Source organism: Heptranchias perlo, chromosome 1 (assembly GCF_035084215.1).
Source record: "Heptranchias perlo isolate sHepPer1 chromosome 1, sHepPer1.hap1, whole genome shotgun sequence".
Taxonomy (NCBI): Eukaryota; Metazoa; Chordata; class Chondrichthyes; order Hexanchiformes; family Hexanchidae; genus Heptranchias; species Heptranchias perlo.
The window spans coordinates 111784193-111805769 of record NC_090325.1 but is presented as its reverse complement, the minus strand read 5'-3'; the positions used below and the strand labels follow the sequence as shown (position 1 = coordinate 111805769).

The 21577-nt window shown below is 44.5% G+C and overlaps 1 long non-coding RNA gene across 1 annotated transcript; it reads left to right on the top strand.

Annotated features, from left to right (window-relative positions):
* Positions 1-3225: 3225 nt before the first annotated feature.
* LOC137340157 (uncharacterized) lies at positions 3226-19689 on the top strand. The gene is made up of 3 exons (XR_010966728.1): positions 3226-3309; positions 14515-14578; positions 18842-19689. It is a non-coding gene; the product is annotated as an uncharacterized lncRNA (long non-coding RNA).
* The last annotated feature ends 1888 nt before the right edge of the window (positions 19690-21577 follow it).

Below are 21577 nucleotides of genomic sequence, written 5' to 3'. Positions count from 1 at the left end.
TGATTGCACAGTGTTCAGTTCCATTCGCAACCTCTCAAATAATGAAGCAGTCCGAGCCCGCATGCAGCAAGACCTGGACAACATCCAGGCTTGGGCTCATAAGTGGCAAGTAACATTCGTGCCAGATAAGTGCCAGGCAATGACCATCTCCAACAAGAGAGAGTCTAACCACCTCCCCTTGACATTCAATGGCATTACCATTGCCGAATCCCCCACCATCAACATCCTGGGGGTCACCATTGACCAGAAACTTAACTGGACCAGCCATATAAATACTGTGGCTATGAGAGCAGGTCAGAGGCTGGGTATTCTGCAGCGAGTGACTCACCTCCTGACTCCCCAAAGCCTTTCCACCATCTACAAGGCACAAGTCAGGAGTGTGATGGAATACTCTCCACTTGCTTGGATGAGTGCAGCTCCAACAACACTCAAGAAGCTCGACACCATCCAAGATAAAGCAGCCCGCTTGATTGACACCCCATCCACCACCCTAAACATTCACTCCCTTCACCACCGGCGCACTGTGGCTGCAGTGTGTACCATCCACAGGATGCACTGCAGCAACTCGCCAAGGCTTCTTCGACAGCACCTCCCAAATCCATGACCTCTACCACCTAGAAGGACAAGAGCAGCAGGCACATGGGAACAACACCACCTGCACGTTCCCCTCCAAGTCACACACCATCCCGACTTGGAAATATATCGCCATTCCTTCATTGTCGCTGGGTCAAAATCCTGGAACTCCCTTCCTAACAGCACTGTGGGAGAACTGTCACCACACGGACTGCAGCGGTTCAAGAAGTCAGCTCACCACCGCCTTCTCGAGGGCAATTAGGGATGGGCAATAAATGCTGGCCTCGCCAGCGACGCCCACATCCCGTGAACAAATAAAAAAAAATACACAGTTGCTTGCCCTGTTCACACAGGTCCCAGATGCCCTGTAGAGGGCGCTGCACTGTTTGGCTGTCCTGTTGACAGTAACTTGCTGTGCAAAACCCCACTGAAAGCTTATGGGCAAGTGCAAGCCTAACAAACAGCTCGTGCCGTTCATTCACCGCTCACAGCAAATTCCAGCCCATTGTCTTGGTATGTGACCTGAGTCAGCCTTTGACTAATGACTGACTGTTCAGGGGATTATCAGTGTGGTAACAGCACTGCTGTTGTTGCTCTTTACTTAAGTAGGAATAAAGGACTGAAGCTTGCTGCAGCATAAAGAATACCATTCTCTCAGCGGTACCTAAAGAAGATCCAGGTCTCCTTCAAAAAAAATCCAAATTGCACAGCTTTTTTTTTACTGCCAAAACTATAGATTCATATCACATCCGTGATATCAGCACAAACACGGACAACACGCAACGTGCATGCTGAAATCATGGCTGCCACATGATGCACGTACATTTACGGACCTGATTTTTGGTAAGAAAATAATGGGAAATTTCAGGAGGTTTCCTTAAATTCAGGAACAAATTGGTGTTTTTTTACTGATTCAGCATCCCCCCCCAAAAAAAACCAAAATTAATCAGTGGAAATCAGATAAAAAGCAATTATAATGATCCCTAATTATTAATCCTTATGGGGAAAGGCCGGGGTTGGAGGGGGAGGGTTGGACTTGCCAGATTGCTCTTGCATAGAGCCAGAGCGGACTCGATGGGCCGAACGGCCTCCTTCCGCGCTGTAACCTTTCTATGATTCTAAACAATCTATTTTTTTGTTGCAATTTCTTGTTAGAGGTTAACCTCTTCGATAACCTTCTATGTTATGTCATGTGATGGTCAAAGGTTGAATCTGAGTGCTGCTGTGTATGACAAAAAGTTACGAAAATTGTGATATGATTCGATTGTGGTCAATGTATTAATGCAAAGTAACAGCATTGGCACAGCAAATAATAGATATTAAGACTAACATAAACTGAATTTTTAAAATATGCAAATATTTGAACTGGTTGATGTTGATGCAGAAATGTCATAGTTCTTCTCTAATTGCCTTTGAAAAAAACCTTGCCATCTCACCTAAGCATAATATGTATAGTCAGAATAACTCTTGCACAGTAATAACTTTGCAACCATATTTGATGCATGAATGCTCCGATTACAAAAATGTCAGTTGCTGGGGCACTTTCAATTTTCAAACAATAGAATGCTGCTTGAACTATGCCTGGGAATGATACAAATATTTTTTTAAATCCAAAGAAGCAGCATTCAAATGTGATTTTAAAAAATTGCACCCCACCCCCTTGTGAGCAGGACTTTGAAGTGATAAAAATACATGTTGGAGTTCATAGCCTTTCCACTTGGAAAATTTTCATCCATTGCTTATTATAGCTTTAGCTGTGAATAACAGGAAAATGCTAGTAAATTGCACGTTGGGGAAACTTGTTATACCATTTTTTTTTGGTGAAGATTCATACCCATTAAGACGGTGCATTGCCTTCTCTCTCTCCCATTTGTTCCACTTTCTTTATTTTTTCCTGGGCCGTGTAACTGTGAGAGTGGGCAAGTGGCCTGCTTGAAGGCCTCTGTTAATCCCATTTTTGGCTGGCCCCCAATTTTTTTTTCTCCCTGCTGCAAGGAACCCTTTTACCTCGGCTTTCCACCTTCATGACTGCACACAAGAACTCAGTGCAGTGAGAAACTGAATCAGCATCCCATCACTCCATGAAGTCGTGAGCCGGTCGGTGCCCAGTACACTGCACTACTTTGCTATCCTGTTTTGCCAGTTCGACAGAAAATGGGAACACTTCAGATGTTGAAGGTATGGAGCTGAATTATAGGGCTAATTTTATGAAATTGCACACCTGCCAGGTGAGGGTCCCCTGCTGAGAGGGCCCAATAGTAAAATTGGCACATACATATTTTTCCAGTGCTATTAAGTACACAGGAGCAAGATTGCTGTTATGCTTTCTTGTATGACAGCAGTCATGCAAATTTTCTTGTCTTTCTCTACTTTATTGATACTGTGAAGGACCACGCTCTTTCAAGCTTTCTTCTCCTGTTCCTTCTTGGCTTCAAGTAAGCCATCCTATTTGCTCTTCCTCTTCCTCTGTGTTGAAATGCAGTGATCATTTTCCATTCCTTTCACTGAAGCAGTGGGACTACAGTGCTGCAAGCTTTCTATTTGCATAAATCTGAAAGGGTCAAACCTGCTGGATGTTTCGGGATTGTCCTCATTTCGTATGTAAGATGACCGTTCAGCCTGGACCGGGCCTGCAAGTAGGAGTTTGCCAAACGGAGGAAGAGAGAGGAAACAGCACACATCATCAGCCCTTAAAGGGATGCAGGCCAGAATTAATGGGTTGCAGTCATTAAAAAGGTAATTAGCTGCATATGGAGACAAAAATATTTTTCAGCCTTTCCATAGGTTGTCAGGGCTTTAAAGAAGTAGCCTTGACATGTAAGTTAAGAGAGCATATACGAGCTACCAGACATGTATCAAACCTGCAGTCCTTCCTGGTTGTCAGTAAGTGACAATGCAGCTTAGTTGTGTTACAATGATTTTATTTTGAAGACCAATAAAAATGTGAGCGCGGCAAGACTTTAACTTGAATGTGCAGCTTGCTGAAGTATGGATTAGCAATGAAAGAGCTGTACCGTAGTGTTAGGCCTTGGCATGGATGGCAGTAAATGTGCAACAGGTTAATAGGCAACATTTCACGCCATGAGTATTTAGGCCATCAATTGGGTAAATGGTACTGTTGGGTAGTCTTACCTCCCCAGATTCCAAAAGGTGTGCCATCTTCTTCCTCATCTGTTCCCAAGTTGTGTGTTTAGCGTACCTTAACTGGTACCTTCTGCCAGGTATGCTGCGCTGCTGTCCTCTGAGGTAGGTGCCCCGGAGTACCAAAACCCAACTTTATGCAGCAGCACGAACACTTCAGCAGCCATCAAACAGAGGGGTCAGGTGTTTCATTGCATCATCACTTGTTTACAGACTCCATTTCCTGTCTCCAGAATGTTTTTGTCTTCCCTTCTTTTTCTCAAACCACTTTATTTTCCTGCGTGCAACCTTTGGAAAATCTGAAAAATAAACTTTAGCTCTTGCAGTAAAAGATTGAAAAAGCTCTTCGGTATGTTCCCTCTTTTTAAAACTCTTCCCTATTGACTTTTTGTAATGGCTTCAATTATGGTTGGCTTACTAATAACTTTTCAGATATTCATCTGCTTTTGCTTTAACATAAATGTTCTTTTTGTTCTGCTTAACAAAAATAAATTTAAAAGGACATATGAAAAAAGGAATTAAAAAACTGAGAAAAAGCAGCAAAAAAAGCCCACCAAGCAAAAGGTAGTATAACAATGAAAATTGAAAATAAAATACAAAAAGGTCCTCTTTAAGAGTGGAATTGAACATGGAGCTTCCCATTGTGTCTATTCCACGTGAGTGAGGAGCACACACAGTGCAGTCCCATTCTAAATGGATAGAAACCTAAAAAATTTTGAAAGAAATCTGAATGTCCTCCCCCCGCACAGCGGACCCTTTCTCCCATCTTCAGAATGCTCGTTCCACCTGGACCCCTCCCCTTGGCCTCTTATCCTCTCTTGATCTTTTCATTGGGAACTGCTGGTGTGACATCGGCCGTCTCAATTTCTTTACTCCCCTCACTCACTCTAATCTACCTCCCTCTGAACTTGCAGCACTCCGTTCTCTCAGGGGATGGGGACTGGTTGGGCCTCCATTCAAGGAACAAGCGGAGGGCCCGCAGGCCCTATTTCCTCCTATCTTGATTCTCTTTTTCTCCCCTTGTCCAGTCTCTTCCAACCTACATCCGCGACTCTTCCGATGCCCTCCGCCACTTTAACAGTTTCCAGTTCCCCGGCCCTAACCATGGACGTCCAGTCCCTCCACACCTCCACCCCCCACCAAGACGGCCTGCGGGCCCTCCGCTTGTTCCTTGAACGGAGGCCCAACCAGTCCCCATCCATCACCACCCTCCACTGCCTGACTGAACTTGTTCTTACGTTGAACAACTTCCCCTTTGACTCCACTCACTTCCTCCAAATAAAAGGTGTCGCTATGGGAACCCATATGGGTCCTAGCTATGCCTGCCTTTTTGTGGGATAGGTGGAACATTCCTTGATCCAGTCCTACTCAGGTCCCTTCCCTCACCTCTTTTTTCAGTACATTGATGTCTGTATCGGTGCCGTTTCCTGTTCTCACCCCGAACTGGAAAATGTCATCAACTTTGCTTCCAATTTCCACCCTTCCCTCACCTTCACATGGTCTATCTCTGACTCTTCCCTTACCTTCCTTAACTTCTCTATCTCCACTTCTGGGGATAGGCTATCTATTAGAAGCCCACTGACTCCCACAGCTACTTTGATACACTTCCTTCTACCCCGCTTCCTGTAAGGATTCTATTCCTTTCTCCCAGTTTCTCCGACTCCGTCGCATCTGTTTTGACGATACTACCTTCCTCACCAGTGCTTCCGATATGTCTTCTTTTTTCCTCAACTGAGCATTCCCCTCTACTGTAGTTGTCAGGGCCCTCGACCGTGTCCGTCCTATTTCCCGCACTTCAGCCCTCACCCCTTCCCTTCCCTCCCAGAACCACGATAGGATCCCCTTGACCTCTCCTTCCACCCCACCAGTCTCCACATTCAACGTATCATCCTCCGCCATTTCCGCCACCTCCAGTGTGATCCCACCACCAAACACATCTTCCCCTCCCCTTTCAGTATTCCAAAGGGACTGCTCCATCAGTGATACCCTAGTCCACTCTTCCATCAACCCCCAACACCCGCTCTCCTCCCCACGGCACCTTCCCGTGAGAGTGCAGGAGATGCAACACCAGCCCTTTCATCTCCTCCCTTCCTTCCAGGTGAAACAGCAGTTTACTTGTACTTCTTTCAATTTAGTATACTGTATTCACTGTTCACAATATGGTCTCCTCTACATTGGGGAGATCAAATGCAGACTGGGTAATCGCTTTGCTGAACACTTCTGCTCAGTCCACAAGCGTGATCCTGACCTGCTGGTCACTTGCCATTTTAATTCTCCTTCCCACTCCTACTCTGACCTCTCTGCCCTCGGCCTCTTACACTGTTCCAATGAAGCTCAACGTAAGCTTGAGGAATAGCACCTCATCTTTCGGTCAGCTAATGCTGATAATGGTTCTGCTGCTGCCATTTACAGCTACTCCTGACCAACCTTTTGTTTCTTAACCTGTCCCATTACCACCCTCTTGCCTTGCACCATCATCCCTTTTGTCATTTAATCACTCTTGCCCTCTACCCTATCATAGACCTTCCCTTTTGTTCTTTCCTCCCCTCTCCTCCACCCCCCTTCCCTGTTCTGACGGTCATCAACCTGAAACGTTAACTCTGTGTCTTTCTCCACAGATGCTGCCTGACTTGCTGAGCTTCTCCAGCATTTTCTGTTTTTATTTTCAGATAGAAATCACACTTTCCTTTATTAACTTATTTATTATAGTATTGAAATTAAGTTCCTACACACCTCAACTGAGAGCACCTCAAGCTGGCAAATTGCACACTGCATAAATCTGGTGGGATCTCAGGATTAAAGGACTCCCTGCCTGATTTCTTGGCTCCCGGTCGCAAATTCCACACTGATGGAACTGAGACTGAAAATTTGCTCTAGATCTGTAACTTATTCTTTCTCAAGATCCCAGTCATGGAATTCCTCATATCTGTTAGTCTTTCCTTTCTCCTATGATCTTCAGGTTTTTAAAACAAAGCTTGCTATCGCGTAATTAATACTGGATTTCTCTCATTTTTTCTCTTTTCACCCTTGGTGGTATCTCGCACAATGAGCCTGTTGCATTACCTTGTCTTCTCAATACAAAAACAAGTACTGAGTGCCTTAAGTCTACTATATTAAGAAAACATAAACATAACAGTAAAGATGAAAGAAAAATTGTTAAAAGGAGACTTTTGAAAAACAAGGGAGGTGACGGCAGAAATGATGAGACAGGGTGTGGGGGATGAAGGAGTACCTGTCAATGGAATGCAGGGAGTAGGGAACATGGAGTCGGTCTTTATTCAACAGAGATGTCAGTATTATGCCAGTTGATGGGCTAGAGTCGGGGAAGGTTGAAGTGTGAAATGCCATGCGTTAGGGAGTTTTGTCCAGGGCCAGGAGGAATAGTGGAGGAGTTTGGAGCAGGCAGTTAAAGTAAATGCTGCTTGATAGCTCTGTTGACAACACCTTCCATCATTTTGCTGATGGTTGGGAATAAGCTGACAGGGTGTTAATTGGCCAGTTTGGATTTGTCTTGCTTTTTATTGACAGGACATATGTATGTGGTTTTCTCGGGCGTACCGAAAACACACCTCTTACTATAAGTTCTGGAATGATAGGGATTATAAGGACAGATCAGACTCGGACAAATGTTTTCGGGCTCAACTGTATTGTGTTTAATAAGATTAACAATAACACTAGTAAACAATACAAACAGTACAACCCTGGCTTGTCCAATAAGCCCTACCGTGCTAAATTACCACGGCCTAATAAGAGAACCCTCCCGTGAAATAAACTAACACAGGACCCCCCCCAACCCCCCAGCACTGAAGCCCTCTAAGGTTTGGTTGGGACTTACAATCACTCCTTCACACAGCTAAGTGGTCTTGTGAATGTGTCGGCGCAGACAATATGCTCACACCGATTGCCCGTTGTTGCTTGCAGTTTCTTCCTGCACGTCTCGCTCCTGGTTCCGTACGGCCCACACAGTATCCAAGTCCCAGTTTGAGTCGAGGTCCGTTGATGAGGGATGAAGAGCAGCGCTCAGCTTCTGGCGGTGAATCGAGCCGAGCCCCACTCGGGAGATTCGCTGTAGATTGATGCTGAGGAGAAGAAAGAAGAGAGCAGAGCGCAGAGCAGAGAGCAGAGCCGAGCCAGGAACCATGGCCAAACAGCTCCTTATATCCCCAAAACCCATTACCTTTTCTCCAGTCATTACTGATTGATGTATTGACTCAGGTGATCTGTCTGGACACCCCCCCCCCCCCGGTGGCCTGGAGTGACTCATAACCTTTGAAATCTTTGTGAAAAATGCTATTTTGTTTTCCCGCTCCCAGGCCTTGTACCTGGAGAGACAGTGGGTGCTGATTACTGGGTGTCTGTCGTTTCCTGAGTTGATAGCCCCCATTAGCAGGTAATGGGTTTCGATTTCAAACCAAACTTGCTTCTGGCTTCTCTCCTGGAAGACAATGGCCCGGCCGTCTCCTGCCTTCCACCAGTTTTGGTTGGGACTGAGTGCCTCTGAGTTACCTCTCGGGGTATTGTTCCCAGTAATCATGTTAAACGGTGATGGCATCAATCGGCCTGGGTTCCCTTCCACCCAGCCTGTCAGTATGAATGCACCTTAGTCAGGTTAGCCCTGTTCGAAACTCCTGCCAGTCAATCCTACAAGCTTGCCAAACAGTACAGTTCTTTCTTGGAGGTATTGGATTTAAAATATGATTCATAAAAATGGCCAGAACGCTGGTGCTACACATACCTGGGCAATTTTCCACCTTGTCAGATTGAAGTCACTGTAGCTGTGCTGGAGCAGCTTAGCTAGGGGCGGGGCTAGTTCTGGAGCACAGGTCTTCTACAGCTGGGATATTGTTGGGATCTGTAGCCTTTGCTCTGTCCACTGCACGCAGACGTTTCTTGATGTCATATAGAGTGAATCGAATTGGCTGAAGACTCTCATCTGTGATGGTGGGGACCTCAGGAGGAGGCTGAGAAGGATCAACCACTCGGCACTTCTGGCTGAAGATGGTTACAAACGCTTCAGCCTTGTCTTTTGCACTCACGTGCTGGGCTCTGCCATCGTTGAAAATGGGGATGTTTATTGTGTCTCCTTCTCCCGTTAGTTGTTTAAATATCCACCATCATCAATGACTGGATGTGGCAGGGTTGCAGAACTTTGACTTGATCTGTCGGTTGTAGGATCACTTAGCTCTGTATACAGCATGTTGCTTTTGCTGTTTAGCATGCATATGTTGCAGCTTCTCCAGGTTGGCACCTCATTTTCAGGTATGTCTGGTACTGCTCCCAGCATGCTCTTCTATGCTCCTCATTGAACCAGGGTTGGTCATGTGGCTTGGTGATGATGGAAGAGTGAGGAATATGCCGGGCCATTAGATTACAAATTTTGGTGGTACACAATTCTGCTGCTGCTGATGTCCCACAGCACCTCGTAGAAGCCCAGTTTTGAGCTACCAGATCAGTTCTTAATCTATCCCACTTAGCACGTTGGTAGTGCCACATGACATGATGGAGGGTGTCCTCAGTCTCCATGAGGACTGTGTGGTGACCACTTGAATCAATGCTCTTATGGACAGACACATCTGTGACAGGTAGATTGGTGAGGACAAGGCCAAGTAAGTTATTCCCTCATATTGGCTCTCTCACCACCTGCGCCAATCTCAGAGTACACTCACCTGACGAAGGAGAAAGCCTCCGAAAGCTTGTGATTTTCAAATAAAATAGTTGGACTATAACCTGGTGTTGTAAGATTCCTTGCATTTGTCAACCCCAGTCCATCACCGGCATCTCCACATCAAGCTCAGAGTGGCAGCTGTGTCCTTCAGATCTTGGCCAGCTCAGTCAGTGGTGGTACTACTGAGCCACTCTGGGTGATGGACATTGACCCAGAGTACATTCTGTGCCCTTGCTACCCTCAGTGCTTCCTCCAAGTGGTATTCAACTTGGAGAGTACTGTTTCATCAGCTGGGGGAGGGCGGTCAGTGGTAATCAGCAGGAAGTTTCCTTGCCCATGTTTGACCTGAAGCCATGAGACATCATGGAGTCCAGAGTCAATGTCCAGGACTTCCAGGGCCACACCACCCTGTCACCCCCATCCCCCCGGACTGTATACCACTGCTCCTCCACCTCTGGTGGGTGAATCTGCTGGTGGTACATAGGTACAGGACATACCTAATGATGGTGATGGAGGAGTCTGGGATATTGGCTGATAGGTAAGATTCTGTGAGTATGATTACGTCAGGCTGTTGCTTGACTAGTTTGTGGGACTGCTCTCCTAACTTTGGCACAGTTCCCCAGATGTTAGCAAGGAGGACTTTGCAGGGTCGACTGGACTGGACGTTAGTGAATCAGTTGCGTTTTTATGACAATCTGACAGTTACATGGTCACTTTACTGGTACCAGTTTTTTACTTCCAGAACTACCTGGAACTCCCTACCTAACAGCTTTGTGGAACTTTCACCATGCGAACTGCAGCAATTCAAAAAAGGCAGCCCAACGCCACTTTCTCAGGGAAAGTAGGGATGAGCGATAAATGCTGGCCTTGCCAGCGATACCCACATCCCAAGAATGGAAAAAGGAGATGGTGATATAATAGGAAAACAATAATCCTGAAAGTTTTTGGTGAGCCTCAAAATATATCTTAAACCATTATTAGCCTTTGTCAAGTCTGAAGGGACAAGGGGCTTAAGAAAATAGAGACAAAAATGAACAGAGAGGAAACCCAAGGTGTAGGCATGAGTCTGTAGGGAAGTGAGCAAGAATCCTAGCATCCAAGCTCATGTTTGATAGCTGCTGAAGTGGAGGGGGTGCTGCATGAGATGGTTGTAAGGAGGTTTGCCCTCTTTTCCACTCCATGACACTATCCCCATAGATCAGCATTGCCAAGCTTCAGTTCACAGCTGACCATTACTGTCATTGGATGTGCCATCTCTATGCCTCATGGTAGCCCATGACCCAAACCCTGTTCAGACAGTTCCTCATGGCCATTGCCAGGTAGGTACACTTGGGCCTGCAGTAGTAGTTGGTGACATCCTGTCAGATACAGGTAGTTAGGGTATGCTGTCTCTGGTATGCCTTCTTTCAAGCCGTGCCACTGAAAGCATGATATACTGTGATTAGTGTGCTTCCAAGGAAGCACCAAACATTACAGGTGGCCCAGGTGTTCACATATCTTAGTGACATTGGGTCCTTTGGGAAGAGAAGTTTCAACTTGCACTAATCTCCTCTGCTTGCAAATGCAGATGTGCTGTTTCCACCAGGTGAGACAAGCATCTCCTGTGCAGCCTGACCTGCATGGAATATCTCTGTAAGTCCTACCTTTGTCCAAACATGTCAGATTGGGGAATTCCCAATGGGATAGTCATTGGTGCTAGTAAAGACACTGATGGTAAAAATAATGTACAACAATTGGAACAAAGGTTTAAAGTGCCAGAAGGGAAAAGAAACAAAATTTGAAGAAAACAGCTGAGAAATGACTGAAATATACGTAACTTAATACTGGTGTGTACTTTCCATGAACTCCATATACTTATTGTTACCTATTCCATCAAATTTAAAATTCTCATCCTTGTGTTCAAATCCCTCCATGGCCTCGCCCCTCCCTATCTCTGTAACCTCCTCCAGCCCTACAACCCTCTTAGAACGCTGCATTCCTCCAATTCTGGCCACTTGTGCATCCCTGATTTCCTTTGTCCCACCAGTGGTGGCCATGCCTTCAGCTGTCCAGGCCCCAAGCTCTGGAATTCCCTCCCTAAACCTCTCTGCCTCTCTATCTTTCTCTCCTCCTTTAAGATGTTCTTTAAAACCTACCTCTTTGACCAAACTTTTGCTCATCTGTGCCAATATCTCCTCAGTGTCAAATTCTGCCTGATATCGCTCCTGTGAAGAGGCTTGTAATGTTATACTATGTTAAATGTGCTATATAAATGGAAGTTGTTGTTGTTTGCCTCACTTTATAACGTGCTTGCCCATGTTTGGACAAATGTAAGGAATCTTACAACACCAGGTTATAGTCCAACAAATTTATTTTAAAATCACAAGCTTTCGGAGATTATCCCCTTCGTCAGATGAATGAGTGAAAAGGTTCTCAAATCGCATATCTTATACTATGTTGGGACAGCATCACACCAATCAAAAGGTGTCGTTGTTATTCAAACAGGCCAGTCACGGAGAACAGCACGTCCCAGTACACTGGATATACATTGTGTCGATTACACAGGCAGGCAGAAAGAAACTCAAAATGGCAGAGAGAGAGAGAGAGAGAGAGAAAATTTTAAAAAACATATAATTTTTTTCCCCCTTTTTGCTGGTGGGGTTACGTGTAGCGTGACATGAACCCAAGATCCCGGTTGAGGCCGTCCTCATGGGTGCGGAACTTGGCTATCATGTTTGGACAGATCTATTAAATGTCCAAATTCATGTCTGGTGGAAAATGCCAAAAGAGCCGATGTGAGATTGGAGCAGAGATGCCATAGGAATGGCTCCCTGTCAACTTTCCTCCCCCATACACATAGGCATAACCAGACAGGAAATTCGGGACTTGCATTCACTACTCAAATAGCAGTATGACAGAAACTTTCCCTGTCAGCATTGAATGATCGTTTCTTTCGCTTCACTGTGTCTAATAAGCACACTTTCCCCTCGTAGAATAAGTTAAAGTAAGTGCTGTCAATTAAATACATGCCTTGGTCTCACTGGTACAAAACACTCAACATCCTTGTATTGCTTACCAGTAAATACCGTCACTACAGGCCAGAACATTTAGTCAAGAAGCAGTAGCGGGTTAATTCCAAAGACACATCAGACACATTGGGGATAATTTTAACCCCCAAGAATGGGTAGGTTGTTGGGGGGGGGCGGTGGGCAGTCAAAATAATAGATATTTGGAGCGGGAGCACATCACGGCTCCAGCACACCTGCTTCCGGGTTTGACCCAGGCACGTTAGGATGCACACGAGCAACAGATACCCGGAGGTCCGGCCCCCACTTAAAGCCATTGGGCCGATACTTAAAGATGCAATGTACCTTTTTGAAATAGTTGAGGCACTTAATTTTTTGTATATTACAAATATTAAATGAATTTTACCGTACCTGTTCAGGTTTCCCATTGCTTCTGATTCATGTCAGGTGAATGCAAGCGGGAAGGGCCGGATCCATGAGCTGAGTGCCTTTATTGCACTGCTTGTGGGCCAGGAAGAGCAGGAGTGCTTCATCCAGGCCCAACAAGCTCACCTGGTGTGATTGGACCCCCATGATCGGCTGACCCCCACCCCCCCCAACCCTCCGATGGTGGCCCCAGCCCCATGGCGGACTCTCCCGAGATGGTGCCCCCCCACCACCTCCAACTCTTCACCCGACCTCCGATCTCTTTTCCTAATCTGTGACTTCTTCACCTGACCTCAGAGCTCTTCTCCTGATTTGCGACCGATCTCCGATCTCTGCAACCTCTTCACCCAACCTCTGATCTCCTCAAAGCATCAGCTCCCCCCCACCCCCAATCTTCACCTCCAGCATCAGATCTCCCCCCCCACCCCGACCATGTCCTCCATGGTCCACGGTCCCATCCTCCCTCTTCTCTGATCCACGGCCTTCCAGTCCGGCAGCCAGCCAGTCTGTCAATCAGGCCTGGCTGCTGGATTGAAGCCAGGAAGTAAAATTTATTGCCCTCATTAAGGTCGCAATCGCAGAGTGTGACCCGTCAACTTAACTTGTGGGTTTAGTGTCCGATTATCTTCTCCCCCGCTCCCTTTCCATCTCCACGCTAAATTCATGTCCATTGAAGTTATTAGTATTATGCTGCATGAGCTTGATCTTATTCTGAATGTATTTTTATTAATGTGTGTCATAACAAATTGATTGCACTATTGCTTGCATTTTATTTTATTTTTGTTATGGAATTGTTGGTGCTGTGCTTTCTTATTGCTTAGCACTTATGCAAATTAATATTTTTGTGTATTTTACACAGTAATCACTACTTTATGACCTAATCGGAAGTTGCGTACTGGCCAGTTTTTTTTGGCCTGTGATTAACTTCACAATTCAGTAGTTAATCAGTGTGCAAAATATAAATTCAGGTAGCATAGCAACCATTTCAGATTCAAAATGGCTGAAGGTAACTGGATGTAGAGACACCAAAGGAACAAGGACAGAACGCCACATGAATTTATACACAGATGGATAGTTATTTTATTGATTGCTTTGACATGTCCTCTATCATTAGGTTGAGATTCGGTAAGCAGATGGTCTATGACCTGTGTAGGAAGTCAAAAGAGGATTTAAAGTATCATGTACCTATGAGTTATGCTGTACCAATATTTGTGAAGGTGAGTGTAGCAGTCCCTTTCTATGCCACTGGCACTTTTCAGATCCCAGATGGTGCAACTGTGGGCATCAATCAAGCAGCAATGTCACACGGTGTTTCTCAGGTTACTGCTGCTCTACTCAGGAGGCTACCCAAGTACATCTGTTTTCCATCATCCCCCGCAGCAGTAGATGAGAACCATACAAGAATTTTTTGCCATTGCTCATTTTCCCAGCATACAGGGAGGTATTGAGTATACATACACGCCCATCTGTGCACTTCATTTCAGCAGACCTATTTTCACTCAGTGAATGTAATGTCAGGAATATCATTGCAGATCTATGTGCCAATTTTCTCAGATCCAACTATAATTAATTATTTTTTAGACAATCAATTTGAAGAATGGAAACATGTCCAATGACTGGCTGCTTGATAAATAAGAACGTTTTGGAATGTTTACTTTGTGTTAATTGTTTCTTTTTCCAATTTTCTTCACTCCTTTTCTGAAGCCAGGGTATGGATCCAAGGGCACTGGCAAGCCTCCAGCTCTTCATCCACGCGTCAGCCTGGACAGTGAGTATTGGCTACCTTTCTACTGTAGGATGGGGATACATTACAGTCAACCTAATTCTATATTCATCTGATGTTGCTTTACATGAAAGTTGTAAGGAATCTTACAACACCAGGTTATAGTCCAACTGTTTTATTTGAAAATCACAAGCTTTCGGAGGCTTTCTCCTTCGTCAGGTGAGTGTGGAATCCGAATCCCACACTCACCTGATGAAGGAGAAAGCCTCCGAAAGCTTGTGATTTTCAAATAAAACAGTTGGACTATAACCTGGTGTTGTAAGATTCCTTACATTTGTCAACCCCAGTCCATCACCGGCATCTCTACATCATACATGAAAGTTGTTCGAGTTTGTTCAGATGAACCATGATTCTGGAGCAAAGCTTATCACTGTAGTTATAAATCCCCAAGCCTGAGTTACAAGGGAATTGTAAGTAGGCATATAAAAACATATCACTGGTTAATGAGTACACGTTTGGGAATTTTACTGCTGTGTTTCCAGTGTTTGGATTTCACAGAGGATCATTTATACAGTCCTCCTAGAAAGGTCAGCCTGTTTACTTGTTACATCCTCAACAACACAACAGTTCTTTTCATTGAATTATGGCAGATCTGTCAAAATGAAACAATGGCTATTGTGAAATGGAACTAGATAACCTGGGGAATAGCCAGCAGTAGATCAAAATGGCATTTACTGCACAATGGGTCATTGGTAACAATAGGCACATAGTCACCACGATGTGGTGTAAATAATACTAATAAGTACACTTGCAATCTTGGGGTCACTAGTGTGTGCTAAGCATGATGAAAAATGTGAATACTTTCCAACTTCTCCCGGAAAGTGGAAAGTATTGGTTTGTGGTACCACTTTTTCCCATGAAAAATTCACTCCTCGTGTTTAGCGTTGTTGTTTGATTTAAAACAATTGTCATTTTTTGCACTTCCCTCAGGATACTCTTTCAATAGTTGAATAGTTCTTTAACTCTTCTTCATTTAAGATAATAATCATTCCATTCATGATGCCACACTCAAATATGACAGGAGTGGCTGCAGAACATTCTGGAGGGGGAGGGTGAACAGCCAGAGGTCATGGTCCATATAGGTAACAACGCCATAGGTAGAAAGAGGGATGGGGTCCTCCAGGCAGATTTTAAGGAGTTAGGAAAGAGATTAAGAAGCAGGATCTCAAAGGTAGTAATCTCCGGATTACCCCCGGTGCCACGCGCTAGTGTATAGAAATAGGAGGATAAAGCAGATGAATGCGTGGCTGGAGAGATGGTGCAGGAGGGAGGGCTTTAGATTCCAGGGGCATTGGGATAAGTTCTGGGGGAGGTGGGACCTGTACAGGCCAGACGGGTTGCCCCTCAATGGAGCTGGGACGAATGTCTTCATGGGGAGGTTCGCTTGTGCTGTGGGGGGAGGGGTGGGTTTAAAACGAATATGATAGGGGGATGGGGACCAGGATGTAGCATTGGAAAGGAGAAACAAGGTACAAAAAGGATTCGGAGAGAAAGATAGCACTAGAGCAAGAAATAGTATGGTAGTAGATAGGACCAGACTAAGAGAGAGAGTGCAAGAAAGTCTAAGATAGGTTTACAGTACATGTGTGTAAACGCACAAAGCATGTTAAACAAGGCTGGTGAGCTGCAGGCGCAATTAGCCACATGGGAATATGATGTTGTGGCGAATACAGAGATCTGGCTCAAAAAAGGGCAAGATTGGGTACTAAATATTCCTGGATACAAGATGTTCAGGAAAGATAGGGAAGGGAAGAAAGGAGGTGGGTGGTGGCAGTATTGATTAAGGAGAATATTGCAGTACTGGAGAGAGAGAGAGAGGATGTCCTGGAGGGGTCAAAGATAGAATCTATTTGGTTAGAGTTAAGAAACAATAGAGGTGCCATTACACTACTGGGTGTATTCTATAGGCCACCAACTAGTGGGAAGGAGACAGAGGAGCAAATTTGGAGAGAAATTAAAGAGGTGCAAAAGCTATAGAGTTGTGATAACGGGGGACTTCAACTATCCTAATATAGACTGTGATAGTAATAATATAAGGGGCAAAGAGGGGAAGGAATTTTTGAAGTGTGTTCAGGAGAACTTTCTTGACCAGTAGGTTTCCGGCCCAAGAGGTAGGAGACATTGCTGGATTTGGTTCTGGGGAATGAGACGGGCCAAGTGGAGCAAGTGTCAGTGGGAGATCATTTAGGGAACAGCGATTATAGTATCATAAGGTTTAGAATAACTATGGAAAATGAAATGGACCACTCTAAAGTTAAAATACTCAATTGGAGGAGGGCTAATTTCATTGGGATGAGAACAGGTCTGGCCTGGGTAAATAGGAATCAAAGATTGGCAGGCAAAACTGGGGAGTGTCTAGTCATGATACTCCAGGCATAGTGAGTGTGGGGCAGGCTCGATGGATCAGCTAGTCATTTCCTGCCTGTCATTTTCATATGTTCGTGTATGGACCAATTGTGTGCTGTCTATATTAACATGGCAATCATAATTATAAGATATTTCTTCTGCATTTTTTTGTAGTAAATTATTCTAGTCTTTACAGTGCCTATTAGACAAAGCAAGCCCTGAAATTACGATGCAGATAATTTTGGGGTTGCACTTACCTGTGGCATAAGCTCACCTGTGCCAGCCATGGGGAATACTGATCTCACTGAATGTTGTCATGCTACCACCCTTCCATTAATTGTAGTAAGCTCCCACCATTTGGAAAACAAGCACTGGGAACTAAGCTAGAAGCGCAATTGGTTAAGGGGCAGCTGCTCTTAAAGGGCTGTTGCTCAGCCTTAAAGGGGAAAGGCAGCTTCCACCATGTTTTCCATATTTTCCAGTTGGGATGGTGGATGCAGGAACCTCCTTAACACCCAACATCCAGTGTTCAAAGGCTGGTGGAAGGGGCTTTGGGACTTCAGGAAAAGAGGGGCCTGTACAAGCATTCACCCAGTGTAGCGATGCACGGGTCCCATCATCAAATTTTAAAGTTTGATGGGGAAAAAAATATATTTTCTTCAGGCAGCTTCCTGACCACCTATTTCTCCTGCTGTGGCAAGTCCTGAAGGCCTACTGCAGCAGAGGCGAGCGAGCCAATCTCCTGTATGTAAGGGACCCTGGACTGGAAAAACAGCCAGGATCATTAGGACATTTTTGGGTTGGGCCGAAATTGCACCCTGCTGAAGATGCACCCTAATCAGGGGGATGGATGATGGAAGGCCTAGCCTCATAACATCATTTAAAATGGAATTGGATAAGTATTTGAAAAGGAAGAATATAAAACAATATGGAGAAAGAACAGGGAAATGTCATTAGATAGCTGCAACTGAAGAGTTAGCATCAACACAGGGTCAAATGGTCTTCTGTGCTATAATTTCTATGAGTCTGTGATTCTAGATGCTTGTACAAGAGGTATAGCAAAGGGGAGTGGTGCTCTTGGGAACAGAAGGCCACCCTCCAACAACAGCAAAAGATTTCGGTAGCAGAGTGAGTCAATGGAGCCTCACAGTTCCACAGGACTGTGTACAAATGAGGTCAAAGTTTAATGGAATCGGGAGTGTCAAGTGTAAGAGTACACACTATTGCATATGTAATTAATATTGGGACATGTTTGACATAGCACAAACCAAAATTGTTAGTTGCTGCACCATGAAACTCAGGGAAGTACCATGTAGTGCATCCAAATAAGTTTCCCCCCTTTCTACACAATTGCCAAAAAGCTGCAGGGCAGATGTTTTTTATGGCATGCAAATCACTTATACAGTGACACATTAATGTTGAAAGTTGTTCTCTGAACCTGCACTGTCCCATGAACCTACATGCAATCAGCATTGGATTGCACTCACCTGGGTGCTCTGTCAATTTCTGCGATCTGGATGTCTTGTGTATACTACCAGGACAACGTTGCTCATAACCACTGTGAGTGTACGTGTACTAGCTGGCGACCTACTAGTATGAGGGAATTGTCCACACGTGAAGGAATGGCTCACTCCATCTTTGGCATGAAGTCTGGGTTTGGAGGTATGCTCCTTTTCTCACCATTGCCCTAACTCACTGTCTCACTCAGTAACAAAAAGATAAGCATTGCACAGCAATATCCTAGCCCACAATGGGGTAGAATTTCTGGGACGGTTTCCTGATTTCTCACCGTAACTTCAGCAGAAGATCAGTAGCAACCCAGGAGAAATGGCGTAAACCTCTGTCAGAAGGCATTCCATCATGGAACCATTCTAACACGTCTCTTTTTTTCTGTTCCTCCAGAGATAACCCACCTGGACGCAAGTAAGTTGCAGCAGGTCATGTCATGCTCCCCATTTGCGCAAACACCATCACAGATCCAAGTACTTAATAAGTTACAGGACACAAGTGAGGAAGAGCAAATGGAGGTAGCACTTGTCGAACTGCAAACATCAGTCCAGGTCTTCAGCTGAAGGTGTCCAACAACTTCATGGGCAAAGTACCCTATTGGGCCTGCCTTCAGAAGGCAGTTGATTGATGACCAAAAGGACTTTATGACACCCTTTGGTGCAGTACTGATTGCTCTGCAAGGGTTGGTGATGAATGTGCATGAGTGCAGTTACAACCTCTTCCCAGCACCGTGCAAAGAATTTTCACCACTGCATTGCACCGTGGAGTGAGTGACTATTTCACAGGAATCTACAATGGAGCCAAGGACAGGGGAACAAATGCTGATGCACTCTCTCTCAAACACTGTGACTCAGACAACTTAAACTTGGGCTCCAACATACTGCTTCCTTTCACAGCCAGAATTGACTGGCTTAGGGTTTGGCTTGAGAGAGCCATGAAAGCAGGATTTGCACACCTCAGTGATAGCCTATGCTCGCTTCTTATACAGATCACATATCATTCTGCAGGGATGCCCAGTACCTGGGGCATAGCAGGGAAAGGAACAAATGAAACTGCTTCCTTTCAAGGTGACAGTCCATCCATCCAAGTCTGCCAGCCTCCCATCAAAGGAGTAACAAAGTGTCAATTAGCAGGCGGGCGTTGGCAGAGATTGATCATGAAAATTATACTGGAGAGATTAAGTGATGTAAAATGTATCAAGAAACAAGATGCAATAGAGATTGATCTAAACTATACTGGAGATGGTGGTGTAAAATATGATGGAAAGAGTGATGTTGAAGAGAGTGATGTAAGATGTACAATCAGGGAGGTGATACATAAATGGCAGCTATCTGAATTTGTACTTTCACCTCCTCCCTTCCCACCGTCCAGTGCTCCAAACACTCCTTCCAGGTGAAACAGCAATTTACTTGTACTTCTTTCAGTTTAGTATATTGTACTCCTGCTCACAATGTGGTCTCCACTACATTGAGGAGACCAAATGCAGATTGGGCGATCGCTTTGCTGAACACCTCCGCTCGGTCTGCAAGCGTGACCCTGACCTTCCAGTCACTTGTCATTTTAATTTTCTGTCCCACTCCCACTCTGACCTCTCTGTCCTCGGCCTCTTACACTGTTCCAATAAAGCTCAATGGAAGCTCAGAACAGCAGCTCACCTTTCAATTAGGCACTTAGGTCCATCTTTCAATTAGGTCCATCACCGGCATCTCCACACCTTTCAATTAGGCACTTTACAACCTTCCGGACTCAACATTGATTTCAATAACTTCAGACCATAACCACATCTCCCATTTTTTTGGACAGCAAGCGCTGGTAATGATTCTGCTGTTGCCATTTACAGCTCCTCTTGACCCATCTTTTGTTTCTTAACCTGTCCCATTACCACCCTCCTTGCCTTGCACCATTATCCCTTTTCTCATTTAATCGCTCCTGCCCTCCACCCTATCACAGACCTCCCCTTTTTTTCTATCCCCCCTTCCCTTCCTCCTCCCCCCCTTTCCCTGACTCTGTACTTGCTTAAAAACTGTTAAATCTATAACTTCTTTGAGTCCTGATGAAAGGTCATCGACCTGAAATGTTAACTCTGTTTCTTTCTCCACAGATGCTGCCTAACTTGCTGAGTATTTCCAGCATTTTTATTTCAGATTTCCAGCATTTGCAGTATTTTGCTTTTGCTATTGATCTGAATTCATCTGACTAAATGGTGAACATTTAAAGAAATATTTCATAATTCTCAATGAATTTTGAGGAATAAAAACTCCACAGGAAAAGTGATCCAACCGTGGCTAACTAGAGAAGTTAAGGATAATATTAGATTTTAAAAAGAGGCTTACAATGTTGTCAAAAAGAATAGTAAGCCTGAGGATTGGGAGGGTTTTAGAAATCAGCAAAGGATGACCAAAAAATTGATTAAGAGGGAGAAAATTGAATACAAGAGTAAACTAGCAAGAAATATAAAAACAGATTGTAAGAGCTTCTACAAGTAAGTAAAAAGGAAGAGATTAGGCAAAAGTAAACATGGGTCCCTTAGAGGCAGAGATAGGAGAAATTATAATAGGGAATAAGGAAATGGCAGAAACGTTAAATATTTTGTATCTGTCTTCACAGTAGAAAGCACAAAAAAACAATAGTGGGGAACCAAGGGTCTAATAAGAGTAAGGAACTTAAATTAATATTAGTAAAAAAAAAGTACTGGAGAAATTAATGGGACTAAAAGCTGACAAATCCTGTGGACCTGATGGCCTACATCCTAGAGTTTTAAAAGAGGTGGCTGAAGAGATAGTGGATGCATTGATTTTGATCTTCCAGAATTCCCTAGATTCTAGAACGGTCCCTGTGGGTTGGAAGATAGCAAATTTAAACATGCTATTCAAGAAAGGAGGGAGAGAGAAAATAGGGAACTATAGGCCAGTTAGCCTGACATCAGTAGTAGGGAAAATGCTAGAATCTATTATTAAGGACGCAGTAACAGGGCACTTAGAAAATCATAATATGATTAGGCAGAGTCAACATGGTTTTATGAAAGGGAAATTGTGTTTGACAAATCTATTAGAGCTTTTTGAGGGTGTAACTAGCAGGGTAGATAAGGGGGAACCAATGGATGTAGTATATTTGGATTTTCAAAAGGCA